Source organism: Phalacrocorax carbo, chromosome 13 (genome assembly GCF_963921805.1).
Source record: "Phalacrocorax carbo chromosome 13, bPhaCar2.1, whole genome shotgun sequence".
Lineage (NCBI taxonomy): Eukaryota > Metazoa > Chordata > Aves > Suliformes > Phalacrocoracidae > Phalacrocorax > Phalacrocorax carbo.
Window position 1 is genome coordinate 8,676,768 of NC_087525.1, and position 19,081 is coordinate 8,695,848.

At 42.4% G+C, this 19,081-nt stretch overlaps 2 protein-coding genes across 3 annotated transcripts in view; one reads left to right on the forward strand and one right to left on the reverse strand.

Annotated features, from left to right (window-relative positions):
• CABCOCO1 (ciliary associated calcium binding coiled-coil 1) overlaps positions 1-2,816 on the reverse strand; it is a 236,694-nt gene extending 233,878 nt beyond the window's left edge. For both annotated transcript variants that reach the window (XM_064464761.1, XM_064464760.1), the window contains exon 1: positions 2,260-2,816. The gene's annotated coding sequence lies outside the window, so the exon portion shown is untranslated. The remainder of the gene's footprint in view (positions 1-2,259) is intronic.
• Positions 2,354-19,081, forward strand: part of RHOBTB1 (Rho related BTB domain containing 1) — a 54,576-nt gene continuing 37,848 nt past the window's right edge. The window contains exons 1-2 of the mRNA XM_064464757.1: positions 2,354-2,821; positions 7,312-7,410. The gene's annotated coding sequence lies outside the window, so the exon portion shown is untranslated. The remainder of the gene's footprint in view (positions 2,822-7,311; positions 7,411-19,081) is intronic.

Below are 19,081 nucleotides of genomic sequence, written 5' to 3' on the forward strand. Positions count from 1 at the left end.
TAGCAAAAATCAATAAAGACAATAAATCAAAGCTGGTGAAACAGAGCAAGCGTGCTGTAAAGCCCATTAGTTTTCCATACTACTGCCTACCTTATTTAAGGCTGAAACAGAATAATCACACTTTAAAAAGCAGATGACTTACTAAATACTTGCTTTTCTCTGAATTAAACATGCAGTCTTAGTATCCAAGGCATAGTTTTAAAGTAACAAAAATATCCTAGACCCAGTAACTCTAGGGCAGTGCAGAAACAGGAAACCCTGCCTTTGTTGCCATGAGAAAGTAAGTGAATGGGACTATCCTCAGCCTAGAAAAGCTTTCTCCCTGGTAGCATTGAGAAGCTTGCTTGTGCTGGACCCAGTTGGGGATTAAACATGGGAGTTCAATTTCCAAAACTGTCAGTCAAGAACCTTTCACACAACCTAAATTCATTTTGAAGTGCTAAGAGAAATACATGAAATAGAAGCAAGTCATTCAGTGTTCACAAAACACATCTGATTTAAAGCAAACTATATAACCTGTTACGTGGGTTGACATTTATCTCATGTGGGTTTACTTAGCAGAGCTAAAAATGTTAGCCAATACAAGGTTTGAGGCCGTCTTCTGAACAGACGCAGATGATAACCTTGTGAGCTCAGCTGTCTGCTCCAATCACCTTGCAAATGATAGTGTGTTTCCAGCACAAGTTACAGGAATTTAGGCTGTTTGTACCAATTGAAATTGCACAACTATACAGTTCTGCACGCAAATGCTGTGGAAGCACTGTGGAGCCTTCCTCACTGGGACTCTAAATATGACTTACCAGAACTCTGAATAAACTCTTCCCAAACAAAATAATCCTTCCATTCCTCAGGAGTAACTATGACCCAGCAATCTTTCTTTGCCCTCAGTACCGCACACACAGCAAAGGTTGTTCACTTTCAGGATTTATTAAAAAATCCAAAATTTAGCCAAGTTGTTAACACTTTTTCTTTTGTTTCCTTAACGAGGGGCTCACAATACCAAGTGTCATTTATTTTAAAGGCCCAGCTCCTGGAATCCTGTGATTATCCTCCCACATTTCTTTTACAAAGTTAAAGCGCAGGGTATGCCAGTGCTTGACAGTTCTTTAACATGACAATAGATGTGCTGAAGGCAACCTATCTATGGCAGCATGGAGTTCCACACCTGCTAATTCACCCTACTGCACAGCTCAGCACACTGATTCAGCATGTATGGATACAGTACGCGTGTGTACAGTCGGTAAATTTCAGGCCTTCATGACTCCACAGGAAAGCACATGAAATAAAAATCATCAAATGAAGAAAGAAAATTCAGCAAACGCTGCTTTTGTTCTGGTTTTCATGATCTGGGGGCTAGATTCATTTGCTCTAAACAGGAAGCCTGATCTCAGCTATTCAAATAGGAGAGCACTTTGTCAGCAAGCCCAGCCTGCCTTTACCTGCAATACTGCCAGCTCCCACAGTCTTTAGGCCGTGTATCACTTTTTCTTTAGCCTAGAAGAGCTATGCTGTCAGAAACTTCCCATAACAAACATTAAATGTCACTGCTGAGTGACATGTAGCACTGGCAACTGCACAAAGGCTGAGCACCCGGTCTCCACACGCCTCCTGAAGCCACAAACAGAATGACCCAGAGTGGAAAATCATGTACAAGACACCGAGTAAGCAGAGAATTCCTTTAATAGCTGGCTACTGGGCCATTCCCCAAACTTTACCTAAGCACTTCAGCAATATACTCTACAACCCTTATAAATACCACACGGTGCTGGATTACTTATGTCTTCCCGCTATTGTTCTCTTTAAAGAGTTCTCTTAGCGCATTTTTGATAGAGAGGTCAGACACCCTGAGGACACTATAATGGGAAACATCCTGGTAGGAAAATGGGCTTAACATTGCTTTTTAGCTACGATTCAGCATGAATCGATTCATAGTCCCCGAGAGGGTGGTGGAGCCCTGGAACAGGCTCCCCAGGGAGGCATCACGGCACCAGCCTGGCGGTATTCAAGAAGCAGTTGGACACGGCCCTTAGAGACATGGTGTGAATTTGGGGTGTCCTGTGCAGGGACAGGAGTGGACTCGATGATCCTTGTGGGTCCCTTCAAACTCAGGACATTCTATGATTCTATGAAAATTCTTTGTGAGGAAACCGAGGTCAACAGTGCAGCGTGATTTGCCCCGCAGGCAGAAACGTTAAACACGGAAGGATACAGACCCCGGACCCGCCATCGGATTCAACATTTCATCACGCGTGTGCTTACACAGGGCAGATGTCCATGCTAGTCACATCGAGGGGGGGAACAAGGCACCTCGCAGGATTCCCTGGCCGGCAGCCTCTCGGATCCTGGCAGCCAGCTCTCTGAGGGCAGGAAGGGCGGCGCGCCGCTCCCCGCCGCCTGCCCGAGGGGGCGAAACGCCCCGCAGGGGCCACCGCGACACCCGCGCCGGGGCCGCGCAGCCGTCGCACCTCACCTGAGCGGCGCCACCGCAGAGGGCAGCGCCGCCCCGCCCCCTTCCTCCCGCCCGCCGCGCGCCTCTGGTAACGGCCGTAACGGCACCCGCGTGCTGGAGCGCGCTCACGCGCCGCAGCCCGCCCCGGGGAGGCGCGGGGGGGCGCTGGCTGGGCTGGCTGGGGCGGGCCGGCCGCTCCGCTCCCCGCCGCGCCGCGCCGAGCCGGGCCGGGCAGGGCAGGGCAGGGCAGGGCAGGGAGGACCGCAGCGCAGCGCGGCGCTGAGGAGGCGGGCCGCGCCGCGGCGGGCAGAGCGCTGCGGGAGGCGGCTGGCGCTTCGACCCTGTCCCCAGCGGGTCCCGCTCCGCGCTCAGGTGAGGTGCGCGGCCCCGGCGGGCGGGCAGGGAGGGAGGCGGGCAGGCAGAGAGGCAGCCGCCGCCGCCAGGCGCTGCCCGGGACGCTTGACAGGCCGGGCGCGTCGGGAGGGCGGGTGACCCGCCGGGCCGGGGGTGACAAGCCCGGCCGGCCCCGGGGGGAGCGGGAAGCTGCCGCGGAGGAAGCAGCGGCGGAGGCACGGCGCGGCTGGGGGCGGGCCGGCGGGCAGGGGGAGTCCGGCCGCCGCCTCTCTTCCAGGGCAGCTCCTGACAGGAGCCCCCGGCCCGCTTCGGGCCGCGCGTCCCGCCGCCGGGGGAGAGCCGGCACCGCCTGGCCCGACCTGGGGTCCCGCTGCCTTCCCCGGCACGGCCGAAAGCGCTGTGACAGCTCCCGTGGGCGTGCCGGCGGTCCCGCTGCTGCGCTACCGGGCTGTTAAATACCGTTACACCTATTTATCATTTCTGCGGTTGAACGCGGTGTAAACAGTGAGCTGGGGTATGTAGCGCTACACCTGATATGACTTTTACTTGTCCGAGCAGAGGGCTTCTTTATACGGTTTATCCTGGCTACCCTGTCTTTTTGAAAACTCGATGTACAAAACTAAAATCTATTTGCCTTTCCCTTTCTGGGTATTGATCTGGCACATTCACCATAAAAATTAAAGTTTCCTCTTATATAGATTCTCCAGGTGCTTTCTGAACGCGCTTTGTTTGAAAAGCAATTTACTGAATTAACGTAGCATGCACAAAGATAACCTGAGTTGATGTACTAGCAAAGTAACGTCTATCGCATGAGCAAAACTGGAATATTCCTGCCCTTAGGTTCCTTTTTAACCTTAAATTATTAATGGTTCTCTGCATTACGTGAATGAAATTTGCAGTCGGTACAGAGTGCAAATGCATGTAGAGAACCAGCTACAAGAGGAGCTGGTTATGAAGAAGGATGTGTCTCCAAAGTGACTAGCAGGAGGATGAAGACAGAGAGCCGCTTCAGCTCCTTACAGTTGTTGAGAATGTCTGAGGGAGAAGCAGTGAGCTGAACCCTGCCCAGCTCTTTTGCAGCTCTCGGAAGAGAAGAATGAGAAAAGGACAAAACTTTTCCCTGCTTGGGGAGCATAGGAAACTGGAGCTTTAGTACATACACTTCTGTTTAGCAGCTGTTCACTGAGTTGTTGTGGGTGCTCCTAAGGTAGGGTGAAGGGCAGTCATAGTCTTCTTTTAGAACCCGATTGTCAACTTCTCACCAAATGCTGACATTTGTACTTAGTTAAAAGTATTTACACCACGCCATCCATTACTTTTGCCTATGGAATAAGTACAGGAAAAAATTCCTTTATCTCCAAGGGAGACCCCAGAAAAAGAATGCTTGTCTAAACTGAAGTAGGAAGGGCAAAACATTTACTATGGATTCTGGAACATTAAAGGTTTGAAAACATGCTGAGAGGAAATGTTGGTTTAGGTATCAATGGGAAGTAAAATTTCTACTGTCTGTTCAACCATGTAATGCACAGTAAGCGAGGTGTGTCATAGTAAAGATTACAATAGTGGACTAAGGTCCTGCTCTTTCTTTTACTCAAACTTTTTCCAGTATTTGAACTTTTAACAGCAGAAGTTTGAAGTAAGACCATATTAAACAAAGCAGAAACAACGTCTTTATAAGCAGTTACTTTGCTTCCACATAATCCCTCGACGTTAAAGAGATTTTGGGCAGATGTACAGAAAATGTGTGATTTACAGAAATATGACACCAATACATAGAGATGATAGGCTAGTAAAGGGAAGCTCTTAAGTAGGTTGAGAGGGTAAAATTCTGCAATATTGTTAGTTCAGTAATAATATTAAAAAAAAGAAACAGAATAACTGGTGGAGAAAAAAAAGACTGGATCAACTTAGGCTACTGAACAACCCAAAGGTGAAGCTGGTGTGGATCTGAGATAAAAATTGGGCTGAGTTGTCCTTGAGCTTTTTCTAGTGTCTTTGTGTTAGAGGAATGACTTGTCCATAGCAGAAGAGGCTCCTAGGCCAGATCACACATGACCTTTTACGTGTTGGCCCCGAGGAGCCGTCCAGAGAGCCCAGCGTTCCACATGGTCTCGTCTGCATTCCTTCTGGGCCTGGTTTGCACTGCGATTGTATCGCCTGCCAACCTGTGACACCAACCACCTGCTCCTCCCCTTCCTCCATGTTTAAAGGAAGTTCCCCACCTTGGAGAATTAGACCATATAAGTACATCCCTCACTGAATTACTCTTTTTTCCAGCTGGCTTTAGTTTCCCTCAGCTTACAGTGACCTTACTGCATGTCCTGCAGACAGCACCATAGTGTGCTTGCTGTGTGGGTGAGCATTAGTTCAGGTACTGCCTGCCTGGGTGAGGAGCAGATGGGAGAAAGAAGGAATTGCGCTGCCACAGCCAGAACTGACGCTCTCTGGTGCAGGCATACAGGGTAAGAATCACACAAAGCCAGCTCTCTTTTCAGCTGTGAGCTTTTCAAGACTCAGTAAGGTTTATCTGCTGTATTCTTCTGAGAGCAGATCGTCATCACAGAAATAGAAAGTCTGCCTCCACTACCATGGTAGGGAAGATGTATATAATTTGGAGTTGTAATCAGGCAGCACAATGGTAATTAAGATCAGAACCTTTCTTTTGTGGTCCCAACTATCTTCAAACCCAGAGAACGGAAATAAGATTGAGGGGCAGGGGGATGGAGGCCAAGAACATTTTTTTCTGTGGAGTGGAACTTTTAGGCTTATGCTTTAGTAATGATGAAAATCAGGTTTAACTACATTTCTATCTGTTTACGCTCTTCAAACAGCTGGTCTGACTTTAGAGCATAACAATTAAAAAAATCTCTCAGCAAGCAGGAGAGTCTCAATGTGGCCTTTAATAGGACAATAATGTAAATAATTAATGATTTCTGAAAAAGAATTATGAATGAGCTGGGGAAGAGCTTTGTGTGTCTGTCTGAGAGTGAGAAGGATTCAGTGTATCCGTGGAGGCCACGTCTGTGGATTTTAATGAGGGCAAAGCAGAGAACGGCTGGTTGAAGTGTATGAGATCTCAGTGGAATAAAACCAAAGCAAGCTCTGAGTTTATGATCAGATAAACCAGATTTTTTTTTGAAAGGGATATTCTGAAAGAAGCTGCAAATAACTTCTGATCTGCCGTCAGTACTGAGGAAGCAAATGAACGGTTATGGATGATGCAGTATCACGTAAATAGGTATTTATACAGTTGGAGAGCCCTGTGTGTGCTAGTGCACAGTGGAGTTTTGTTTCATTGTGTGATAAGGCTGTTACGTGTAGGGCTCACAAATAGATCTATGTGTGGAGACCATAAGGGCCTGCCTTGGAGAAAGTCAGGGTAAAGACAATAAAAAAGATGGTGAGAAGATTTTTTAGTTGTAGCTGCATGAAACATGGCAGTTAAGGAAGGCTGATATGGTCTTTGCCACTAAAATGCTTACGGATAAGCAGCAGAGTTGTTTCTAGGGAAGGGAAGGACTTCTAGAGGGATATAAAGATCATGCCTCTAGCTCTAGTGTCAATTCCTGTGGCTTGTCTATTCCACAAAGGTGGAATGAGGTGTTACTTCATTTTCTGTGTTCACCCTCACTGTTGCCTTGGGCAGGGTATCTACAGAAGGTGGGAATTTCTGTGAGAAACTAACTTCAGTCCTAAATTCAACTCTGAAATGTTGCTGCTAAGGAGTGAGAAATGCCTAGAAAAGATAAGCAGGCCACTAGTCCTTCAGCTGAAGAATCTGTGTTTCACTTCTTGTTTTCAAGCTAGCATGAAACCTCTGAAAGCCACTTGTGTCATCGAGTGTTGCTTTTAGGGCAGCATCTGAGGTAAAATCAATGTTGCTCCCACCTTAGGTTCTTGGAAAACCTCAGCCTTGTTCCTGGATGGGAACCAAGCCACAATAGTGCAGACATTTACCAAACCCAATGAAGCACTAATATAATTAATTTCACTTGGGACCAAAGGTGGAAGCAACACAGAAGACCCAGTTCATGTGTTATCAGGCTGCCAGCTCATATTTTAGAGTATTGTCACCTTCCTGAAGGTGGGCAAAAAACCCCTCCTCAGAGTCTGTTAGCTAACCTATGAAGAGCTGGTTGACTGTGATACAGCAGTGTTTGCTTCTGACACATAAGGTGATTTTTTAAAAAATCTAAATTCAGAGGAAAATTATTCAGGAACAAGCTTTATTTGTCAGAGCTGTTCCAATCTCCAGTTATGGTCAAAAGCTCATCTATCTACCCATGATTTCTTTGGTGCATTGGAGTGAACAGTTAGTATTTTAATCCAGATATTCAATATACCTGTTTGAAACTGAACTGTTTTGTTGACCAAGCAGGCCTGTTTTACAATATAAAATGGATCATAAGAGATGTCTTTGGTATTGCATGTGTTGTAATTTTAGGTTGAAAATAGTAATGCTTATTTTGTTTATTCTCTCTCTTTTTTTTTCCTCCTTTCCCCTTCAGGAGTGGCACAGTAAGAGAAAGGCATGAAATATCTTTAATGGAATTCTGCTTTTGATCAAGCTGTTAAAAATGGATATGAACGTTATTTTCTCCTGTGAGGTAAGTATTCCCAGGGAGTAATTAAACAAAAAACAACCCAAAAAAACCCAAACCTGACTCATTTCACTAAAGTGTTGCCTGTCACTGCTGCTGCTCTGTCCAGCAGCTTTTGGTCAGGTATTTCAAAGTTGTAGCATCTGTGACTTGCAGAACTTTGTACTAAAAGTCTTGACTGAAAAGTCCTAGAATTAATCCTTTCACTTACAGATTAGTCAGCTTTGTTCTGATATTCCAGTAAATAAATAAAAAAAAAATGTATAAAGGATGTGCATTGTTGCAGAGTTAGTGTAATGGGTGGGTTCTGCTCATAGTAGCTTTTGACCCGATGTCAAGCTTTTCTTCAAAGCATCAAAGAAACGGAAGCTGCTAAGTCTAATTTTCAAGAGTGAATACTTACACAGACTAACTACAGATGCAGGAAATGAGTGAGATCCTGGGATGAAAAAAGAGCTTGTACCACAAATACGCGGGTACTCTTTCATGCAGCCAGGCAGCTTTCTCTGTTCCTGCTCTGCGCAGCCTAGGGAAAAGGTGGGGCTGTTGCCAGCCTGAATTACAGGTGCATATTAATAATGCTGTTGCCAAGTCCCACACCCACTTCTTCACAGGTTCATACAGTAAACATGTAAGTTAGCAAAACCAAATACATCGCTTTAGTTTAGGATCACAGGAAAATTCAGGTTGTAAGGAACCTCAGGAGGTCATGTAATCCAGCCTCTGCTCAAATTTTGGAGTCAATGAAATTAGGTCATTTTCACCCATTGGCCTTTCCAGTCTGTTATATGTTCAGAAGCATTAAAAAAGATGGATATATATCTTGCCATTTAAATATACATTCTAATAATGCAGATAGCAGCATAACATGCTACTAAAATTTGTTCAGAAGGGAAAACATTTTAATTAAGACAGGATTGTACAAGAATGGTCGGCTTCTCTGAACAAAGGAAACAATAAATCTCTGATGTGTTCATTTCTTGCAATTACAAATGAAACCTCTACAGGTCATCTAACACAGTGACATGCTGCCAATATTTTCAAGACGGGTTCCCTGCAAGAATGACCCCTTCCCAGGCATCTCTAGGGAATCTGTTTATTTACTTTCTCATGTAGGCAAAATCTCTTTCTCATAATGAAGGGAAGGGAAGTGAACACATTGCTTATCCTGCCTGATACATGTTACTGAAACATTTCCTCTGAAGTATAAATATTTGTTCATGGGAAAACATAGTGACAATGTGAATAAAAATAAGCATCTTGTCAGGAAGCTTAAGAAGCAATCTCTTCCCCCAGGCTTTCAAAGTAAACACAAACCAAGCTTTGCCCCCCATCATTATGTACTACCAAACAGAATGTTTCATGAGCCGTAGGAATGACTACTTTGGTGTTTTAGCCAGGGAGGGTCATACGAAGAAGGGGTTAATGCTGTCAGGAGAAGGAGATTTCAGCATTCAGAGCCTCATAGGAGGGTCATTGAAGTGCAGAGACACGGTTTACTTTGGATTTATGCTTATCTTAATGTGATTTGAATTGATCCCTCAAAATTGGTAATTTAATAGCTTTAGTAGTTACATTAGTAATTTAATGAGCCCCCTCCAGCACATCGTCAAAGACAAACGCATACTTTCTGAACAAAAATAGAAGTTGTTTTATAGGTAATACAGTTCCTGAAAGCCAGTATATGATATTACACGTATGCCAGTTGTGATGCTATGAATTATTTAATATACACTAAGAGAGATCTCAGCACCACAAAGTACTTACTAAGCCAAATGGCACACCTAAGAACCCCAATATCTCTTTTCACCTCTGCTCCCAGTGTCCAGTCTCACTTCCTGGCCTGATTTTCTGTCTCTAAATGAATTTCTGAGTGACGCTCATAGCTTATGTAATTAAGTTACAGAATAACATTATTGGAAACTCGCCGTTTCCACACCAGTTGCTTCTGTGATTGGGTCTCACTTCTTGGCAGGTCTGGACAAAAATTAACTTACGTATTGTCATGTGCTTGAGTCAGAAAATGCTATGTCTGTGGAACGCATGTCTTTGTAGAGGTGTTATTTGCTCCTTAATAACCTGGTCACAGCTTATTTGCTTATGGGCTTCTGTGTCACTTGAGGCATTATGAGACGAGTAGTAGTAAATTTAGCTCTCTGGTTAAAGAAGCTACTGCTCTCTCAGAGATTACTTTCTCCACAGTCAGTGGAATAAAGAAGGTACATGTGTGATAGCCACTACAGCGCAGTGTCTGGCAATTTAATTTAGCTGACAATTCAGACAGGTAAAAACAAAGTTGGACTGTGCAAAACCAATGGTGGGGGACCGGGGTGCGTCTTTGAAACAGTAACCTTCAGTAAAATTAAATGTAGTAGAACAAATTTTCAACTTTAAAACTGCTCGAGCTGGTTCTTCACAAGCTTATGATTGCTTGTGACTAGAGATGAGAAAACTGGGGAACCGCTGTGTGTCTGCAGCTGGGGAGTGGGGGGAAGGGGCAGTGTTGCTGTTTGTTGCTTTTAATATTTGTAAGTCAATTTATGTTCTATAGCAGTGTCTATCACAGACTGTTGAAATCCTGTACTAAGCACATTTCTAACTTCACCATGGGATTTCCTGTGCTTTTGGTAAAGGAGAATGAATGGTTCTTACCACACCTATGCAGAATCAGGAGAAAATTCTTTGTTATTGTTAGGTGGGAAATGAAGAAAGAAACGATGCAGTTCTGAAATGTCCGTTAATTCAGGGAGCTTAAGCAACAAGGTACCGAACACAACAAATCCAAGTTGTGATATAAAAGCATTGCTGTCACCCCAGAGCATCCTCTTGCCAACTGGAAGTACCTGTGCCTCACAGTTTTGGAAGCAAGGGCCTAGTGCTCTCAAGATGAGGATTTGCAGCAATAAAAACACATTTAGTATGGTAACAGTAGCTGAGCTTTAGATACTTGCTTATTTTCAACACTTTGTCAGTGGTAAAATGTGCTTCTACACGGCCTCCTAAATGGACAGGTGTTCCAAATAATTATCCTGAGCAACAGGTACAATCAGGTCTTGATTTGTGGCTATTGCTTAACACTTGAACTCCTTAAAATTGGCTCTTCTATTTCAGATGTATGTTTTTGACTGTCATATGTGCTTAGGCATACATGTAGATTATTGGTCACTAAATAAAGAGGAACATTTTAAAAAATACTTCCCAGTCTTCTAAGGAAAATACCTGTGGGTCAGGTTTTTCTTGAGGCAATGCAACTGTCTCCTTTGGGATTTCTCAAGGGGTGAATTTGGTTCTCTTAATCCTCCTTTCTTTGCGTGTTTGCAACAGTGGTTCCCACTGGAAACACTGTAGTCAGGGAACTCTCAATATTTCTCTTCCAGTAATAGTACAATAGTATTTTAGTTGTAGTTCTGAATTTCATCTTGAAGCCTAATGTAAAAAATAAGTGCTGTTTACCTATTTTAAATTGGAATGGTGGAGAAATATTTATCTTCTGTAACAGATATAGTTTGACAAAATTTTATAGGCCGTTGCTTCTGTAAATAATGTAAATAATTCATAATTTTTCCTGCAAAAATATTTTGGAGGTGAGTTTGGAGAGGCATTCAGTTCACTTGAGGCTTCTATAATGCTACAAAATGCACACTGCTTCAGCACTTTTGGCAATATGTATGGGAACAAATAAGTTTAATATCTTTGTAGTTCTTCTCTTCTACCCTTATGCAGGAAAAGAAATCTCGCCTGACTCAGAAAAGACTGTAAAGGGTTCTTTAAAAATAAAAAGCTACATGCCTTGCTACTTTATTTAAAAAGAAAAAAATGTTAGTAGAATTCATGATGTTTTGTCAATATGACTTCCAAGCAATGAGTGCATGAGATATTTCAAGGCACTGGGATACTTCTGATTTTGCCAAAGCTCCCTGAATGCCTGATTAAGTTCAAAACCACTGCTGGTGGTTCTAGTTTGGTTTTAATTTTGCAAAGGTAAATTCTGCTCCTGACATATTTAAATGCTGCAGTTATCTGTTTGTGTATGTGTGATTGCAAAGGGATGTCTTTTTCTCCATACCGTGCAAATCACACAGTATTACATAGTAGCTTGAATCCTTTAAGCTCTCTCTTTTGCCTAATCTGTATTTCAAGCCTGTAACAATGATACTTTGACAGTTCCTGGAGTTAGTACGTTCCACACCCTCTCTAAAATCTGCAAATACGTGCAAGAAAGATGTGCTTTCATGGTTGGTGGCTTTTGAATGGTAGCATTAAAGAACAGAATCCTTTTTGGTAACTATTCCTAGCAAACATAATTTGGGAAAGTCTGATCAAACAGCCTGTGGTGAAACATGCAAACTGTCTTCATTCCCTGCTTCTTAGGCTTGGAATCTTTTGTGTTCATTCGCTCGTATGGATCACTTGTGTGCATTCCTCTGCAATTTCTGCAATTGCGGTTATCCTTCAGCTACACAGTTTTACTAGAATTTATAGAAAGTGTTTCAGGGGGAGAAAGATGTCCATCAGAACCATCCCTGGTAATAGTCTTTCTGCATATGATCTAAGGCCTTGACTCATTGGGAAAACAAGGAAGTGATAAATAGAACTGCTTAGACATATTGAAGAAAACCACTAAAATAGATGAGCAGTATTTGAACAGTAGAAACCTTGTGTTGATATAATCCAGTCTAACCCACGGAAAATAAGTTTGTGTTGCAACAGTGCAGTCTTTACAAGGTAATCTGTGCTAGTGTAACAAAATCACGTTGTTAAACTGGTATAAATGTTGGTAAGAGGCACAAGGTCTTATCTGCCTGGAAAAGCTTTCTTTTTCAAAAAAATGTAGGGTTCAAAAGTAGAGAATGTGCAGAATGTAACAGGAGTTTCAGACTTTTAATTTGGATCTTGAATGATTAAAGCCACAGTGTTGCTACTGTGCAGAATCACACTATTCAAAACAAACAAAGAACTGTACTGTAATCTTAGGGAGAGAACTGTAATCTAAACCAGTTCATTTTTTGAACAACCTAGTGGAAAAAGCATTGAAGAGATAGGTGTTTCGTTCAGTGCTGTTTTGTTTCAGCTACTTTAAGTTATATACCTTCATCTTTCTAAGACAAACATGTTGCAACTAATCCTATGGACTTTTTTATCTTGAATTATCACCTGAATTGAAGCCCAGAGGAGTCAATGGAAGCTTTCCCATCTGTTTCAGTAGGTCTTATATCAGGCTCTTAAACTGTAATTGGGGTCTTCTACTTTTGCGTCTAGCTAACTATGGGACAGAGGTGCGTAAGTTGTAGTTAATAAGGCTGTTTCTCAAAGATTAATGATGGTGAGATTAAGCTGCCCTGGATTCTACTATTTAATCCTGCTTTATTGGTTTGACACCGTGTAAAGATCAGAATATGGCTGTTGGCTGCTGTTCTTGCATATAAGCAGTGGTTCAGAGACCAATAATACTAGTCTTCGGCAACTGTGAAAAAGGAGAGAAAATCCATTTTGCTTCTCTTCCCCTCACCACCCCTACCCTACACCTTCCAGTTCCTGTAATTAGAGATCTGTGTTCAAGACTTGTCCTCGTGATCTCTGTATAGCACCAGTATAAGCCACTCAGAGCAGTAATGGCATGTTGTTGCAGAGACCTCTATTTATTTATTGCTCCTGTACAATTTATGCAGTCTTTGACCAATATTTCAGCTTCTAAAATCTGCTCTACATTTTGTATCCTTCTGCATATAAAGCTACTAGGCTTTTAATACATTAGGTGGTTTTTACAAGCCTCAAAAGGCAGGCAGAGTATTTATAATGCTTTAAAGAACGAGAGCTGATCCATTTATATATGGCTTTTAAAGCTCAATAGCTCAGATCAAGAGTGAGAAGCAAGGACTATTCGCCATTGAAAACCTCCTTTTGTATATTATACAAGGGTTCCAAGGTATCACTGTCTCTTTGAAACTCGGTACTCAGAGAGAGGTGTATTTCAACTGATCTACATAGGGAGGGATGGAGACTAACAGCTAGCCAGGTCAGGCAGACAGAAAATCTTCCCCAGATGAATGTTTGCCGTGACTCTTGTTTCATTCCACAAAGACGTTCTTTCCATTCCATTAGCATCTAATTAGATGGCAGAAATATTTTAAGAAACCGAACAGTTATGCAGATACCAGCACTACAGGTGAGATAATTGGATGACATAGTACAGACGTGAAATCAGTTCTTCAAGGTGAGGGTTTGCTCCTGGGATAAGCATTTCATATATGTGTGAATGTTCTTCTGTGAAGTGGCAGTAAGGTGTTACTCTGGGCTGAAAATGTATTTCTGGTATGTCCCAGTCTGTGAACAGAGGCAGTAGCTAGGGACAGAATTGTCAAGAAATTAGAATAATTCTTTGCAAATTTGTCAAACTATCACTGCTGCATTAAGCATAGCATTCCCCTTAATTTTGGTTAGTGAGCTTTATTAAATATAAAACTTGAGTAGATTGCCATAGAGAGCAAACCTTGATTTTGAAGACGAATCCTCCTGTACCTTAGAAAACCTTTTAAATACTGGAAACAGCTGATAAAACAGGCATGCTTTGAATAGTTGGTAAAAAGTCTTATGACACTTTGGCGCAACACTTCCAGTTTCATTCCCTGGCCAAACAGCAAAATGACACACGTTCAAGAAGAAATCCTCCTACTAGTCAGTTCCTCCCATTTAGCTTCTGTTTGGAACTGTTTTTATAAGCTGATTAAATCTTTCTTACCCATGTGGTAGTTCTGAGGATCTAGAAGCAGGGAATATAGCAAATACAAGCCATTGGAAACTTCTTACCATTTAAAAAATTTACACATCTAGTACAATACCGTGCTGTACAAGAAATTCTTAATACAGCCTTCTCCCCTCTGGGTTGGGAATGCAGTGAGCCATGACTCTGCCACTTCTTCCCTTGGGAGGCTCTTATACAACTGCTCAGCTGTTTCTCTTGCTGTTCTTCATATTAAGCCAAAATTTTATTTTGCTTAATTGTATCCTGGTACACCTAATTTTGCAATCTGGCACTATTCAAATGAATCCACTCCCTTTTAAGACCAGACTATGCAGCCTGTAGAAAGAGAAGTGCAGCAGCAAAGGCAGTAAGAGAGTTTTGTAAGGTTTCATGGGAGAGACTCTGACAGTGCAAGTGAACAGGCTGAGATGCACCTGAGTCAGTGGAGTGCCCTTTCAGCAGCGAAGGCTAACCACATACTGGGCTGCACTAGGACAAGTGCATCGAGGAGGTCAATGGCAGTGACGATTCCCCTCTACTCAGCACTTACCAGGCTGCATCTGGAGTACTCTGTGTCCAGTTTCAGGCTTCACGATACTGAAGAGAGACTGACCAACTGAAGAGAGTGCCATGAAGGGCCACTAATACTAGGGGACTGAAACACAAGATGTACACAGAGAGACTGAGGGAGCTGTTTATCTGGACTGGAGAAGAGAAGGCTAAGAGGGCATCTAATTACTATCTCAGGTATCTAACAAGGGGTTATAGGGGAAACTAGACTCTTCTCACAGCTGCACAACAAAAGGCCAAGAGGCAGCAGTCACGAGCAGAAGCAAGGTAAATTCTCACTGGGTGTGGTAAATTCTTAATGGGTGTAAGGGAAAACATTTTCATAGTAAGAGGCTAAGCAGTGAAACAGGCAGGTGGAGACTGTGGACTTACCATCCTTGACCTGATCAGGCTTTGAAGTTAGCTGTGCATCGAGGAGAGGTTGGGCTGGGTGACCTCTGGAGGCCCCTTCGCACCTCAATTGTGATTCTGTTGTGGGGAGAGCAGGGTCTTAAAATTTGCAAGTTAATATGGAAGTGGGGGAAGGCAAAAGCCAACATCCTACACATGATTAGTCTAAAAACTAGTGTTGCTGAGCTATAACCCTCTGAAAAAGTAGTACGTGTTTAATTTTTATTCCAAATCATAAGAATTGGCATATTCTTAGGTAGTCCCTTTCTTGCTTAACCAGCTGTTTAAAATTGTGAACACATTAAGCATTTTATGTGCCTCTGCTAGTGAAAAAGAATGTGGAAATAGCATTCATAAGGCAAAGAACTGGTGCTATATATCATCCATAGAATATTCTAATAAAATCTGGTGTGTTGCAGGCTTCTTAAGTGATGGTAGTCTTGCACTGTATTTAGCATTCAGTGAATACATGAAAAAAAAAAACTAACAAATAAATGCACGTGGGCTATGTTGGTGTCTAATGCACACAGTGAAGATATCATTGTGTATGTTACATGTCTCCATCTCTGAGAATTGAGATGATTGTGTGGGATAGTATGAAAAGGGATGCAACTGGCCTAATCAATTTGCACAGCTGGCTGAGAATAGATGTTGACATCACTAAAAAGAAGCACCTTACGTCAAACGCTAAACTCTGTCCTTGTTACACCAAAGAGAAAAAAGGACTGTGTACAATGTATAATAGTTTTGAAAAGAAAGCTAACTGTGAATGCATAAGCATTTGGCATGGCTACATTACCATTCTGAATGCAAACTCATTAATACAAAAATTGTATTGACAGGAAATGGATTTTATTTCAATGAGTATAGAATATGCATTTACATAGTTGTTTTCAAGGCACTTATTCTCTTTATGAATTTTTTATGGGTAAAATCTAGCAGAATATATACTAATCCATTACAGAAGTAGTTAGAAATGATTTTGATCTACCCACATAATTTAAGTCTCTAAGCCTAATTGTGGGGAAAAAGTAGACTTCAATGACAGGAGCTGAGTAATTCTGATATTTCAATTCACATGCTGCCAGTTGGCTGAGACTACGGATATCGCATACAATGGGTGGATGGTGAAGTCCATAACTGAAGTACCACATGTCTCCTTATTTTGGTTGCGCACCATTCATTCATGTTCTTTTTTACGGTTGGAAGCAGGTTTCATGGACTGCAGAGAGCACCTTCTGTCCCTGTGAGATTGCCATATGCAACATGGAACCTATATGGGATTATTTAACGTACTTTGTTTTATGTAATTCCTTATGCATTTAAATTTATTTCCACTAACGATCTTTTAATCTTAACATGCTCTTAAAGTATTCTAATAGGAAGGGCCCCTGCACGGAGGGATAAGGGAGAGAGAGGAACTCTAGTTTGTCGTGTACTAGTGAGTTTCACTTTTGGACTGTCCCAAGCTGCCTCTGCAGCACCAGATCCACCCTCTCTCAGAGCACACTCAAGCCCAGTCCTGTTGTCAGTATGTGTAACTCGTCTTAGGAAACTGCATTCATGCTTGGGTGTTACTACTTAAAACAGAGGGGGAATAGTCTCAGTTGTCCTGAATTAAAAGCTTGAGTGGGTCCTCAGAATGAGTGAGGGGCCACATCACTAGATTTTTTTTTTTTTTTTTAAGCAGGCATCTGCGATAGACCCTACCCAGATCTCTGATACAGGGAAGAACCCCTTGCTTCCACATAGCCTCGATCTGGATGGTCTGGGATGTAGACTTTCTCAGAAGGCTGGTAAACAGTAGTATAAAACTAAATCCCAGACTTACCATGCTTAGACTATCATTCTTCTGCAGATACAGCAGACTTAGATTATGATAGGATGATAAGAAGCAAGGGCTAGTCCATTTCCTCCTCCTCCAGAAGGGTTTTGACAAAGCAGCTAAAGTAAATGCTTGTTGTCCTCTCTTCCTGCACCTCCTGTTATCCTTGACTGGTATTTTTTTTTCAACCAATCTACTCCTGAGCCCTTCTCTGGTGTCTCAGGAGTGCAGAGGGTGGAAGGGCCTGAGGGCACTGAGCTTCAGCATTTCTGAGCTGGTAGAAAGCTCCCTAAGGAGTTCTGCTAACACTGCATGATGGAGCAGCCTCTGAAGTTAAACTAACTCTCCAGATCCAGGAGTAGAAAGGTTATTTGTAAATTCAGTTATGGTTTATGCACAACTGATGTTCTCTCCTGATGTTTTTTAATCATCTGAGAAACACATTCTCAAAAACAAAAGGTTAATTTAGCCCCAGAGTAACAAATAAGATGTTGGAGCTTATGGGAACATACCTTTACATTTGCGCTCCCAAACACGTTTTGTGATTTAGCAAAACTAACGTAATTCTAATGAAGTAGAATTCTCCATGGGTGTGAGTGCATTTTTTAATTACTATTTTATTCTGGTTTTTTATTCAGTTATTCTCTAAGTTTAAAAGACAGCGTTAAAAGGACATAATGGAGATGCAATGATGGGGCACACTTGGCAGTCCATAATCATGTTTTGGAAAGCTGTACCGACTTGGCAAAAGCAGACTGTAGTTAAATCCTACTCATGGTCCAGTGCCATGTCCTCTAGGATTGCTTGCGAAGATGGAACTTATTTCCTTCCAGCTGTTATTCTCCCCTGAAAACAAACAAATAAAAAAGAAAAAGCCAAGCTGGCTACCTGGAATACTTAAACATCTAATTGAGTAAAGCTTTACCACACATATATTTTTAATGCTTATGCAAAGTCAGTGGGAGTACTTGTGGTTTATTACTATCCTTTCTTGATTCAAAGCCTAGAAACTGTCGGTTGCTCTACACCCTGTTAGAGATGTGTTCCAGCCACTTCTCAGGGTGTGTCACTCAAGCTTATGGGCAAAACTCAACTGTTTGTATAAAAGGTTGGAAAGATGTAAATATGGTTCAATAGCATTACGTGTCAGAGAACAGAGAGCTTCTAGCTGTCCTGGAGTTTTATTTTATACTTTGCTGAAAAGCTGCGATCTGAATTGCACTGAATGGTAAAAGCTGCTCTAGATGGTCATTAAAATGGAAACTACATAGTAGCATGTAACTGTTTCCACAGCTGCAGAAACCTTCAGGCTCAGCGTACCCTTTGATGAAACAGAAAAAAAGACAGAAACTTGAGACCTTTTCTTTATCCCCATCAAAAGCAAAGCCCTGTTTCTCTTTTCCCCATTTTAACCACCTGACTAATCTTTGTCATTGCTGTATTCTGCTAAATTTACTGTCATGCACTAAAAATAATGCTTTCTCCCTTCTTCCTGCCCCCTTCCTTTATTCCTGTAGAAGAGCTCTGTAACAAGCCTGCAAGCAGATGTAAAGAGTTGGGGTTTTTTTTATTGCAGTCCAATACTACCTGAGTCACTGTCAGAGCAAGTCTGGTTGCTTTGTATCAATTTTCTCCCACACGATGCTACCTTACCTGTTCTGACAATCCCATTCACTGTTTGCAGCAGCGATAGCCTAGCTGTGTTTGAGACGCGAGGCTCTAGTTCTGTGATTTGTCTTCAGAAAGGGAGCATTTAGACTGTAAAACAAAGGTACCAAGAAGGAATTAAGATTTGCCATACTGAAACAGTCCATTAAAAGGAATACCCTTTTTATCACCCTGCCGTTTTTTTATCACCCTGCTTTGCTCAGCCCCCTGAATTAAGTGGCACGAACCTGGGCCTTATTCTTTTCCTTAAAGTTCTGTGTCCTAGAAAGAAGTGGGTACAGAGGGATTGTTGCTCTTGCATAGAATGAAAATTTTTATCCCTCATTTGTGGAGAAAAAATAGTTCACGTAGAGCTTGAAACTTTTTTACTTTTTGTTACCTGCATTATCAAATTGATATTTCTTTGATTGCAAGCACGCGTATGAGTCAGAGTTGTTTTAGTTTCCAATGCGCTTCTTGTCCATCCGAACTCTGTGCAAAGC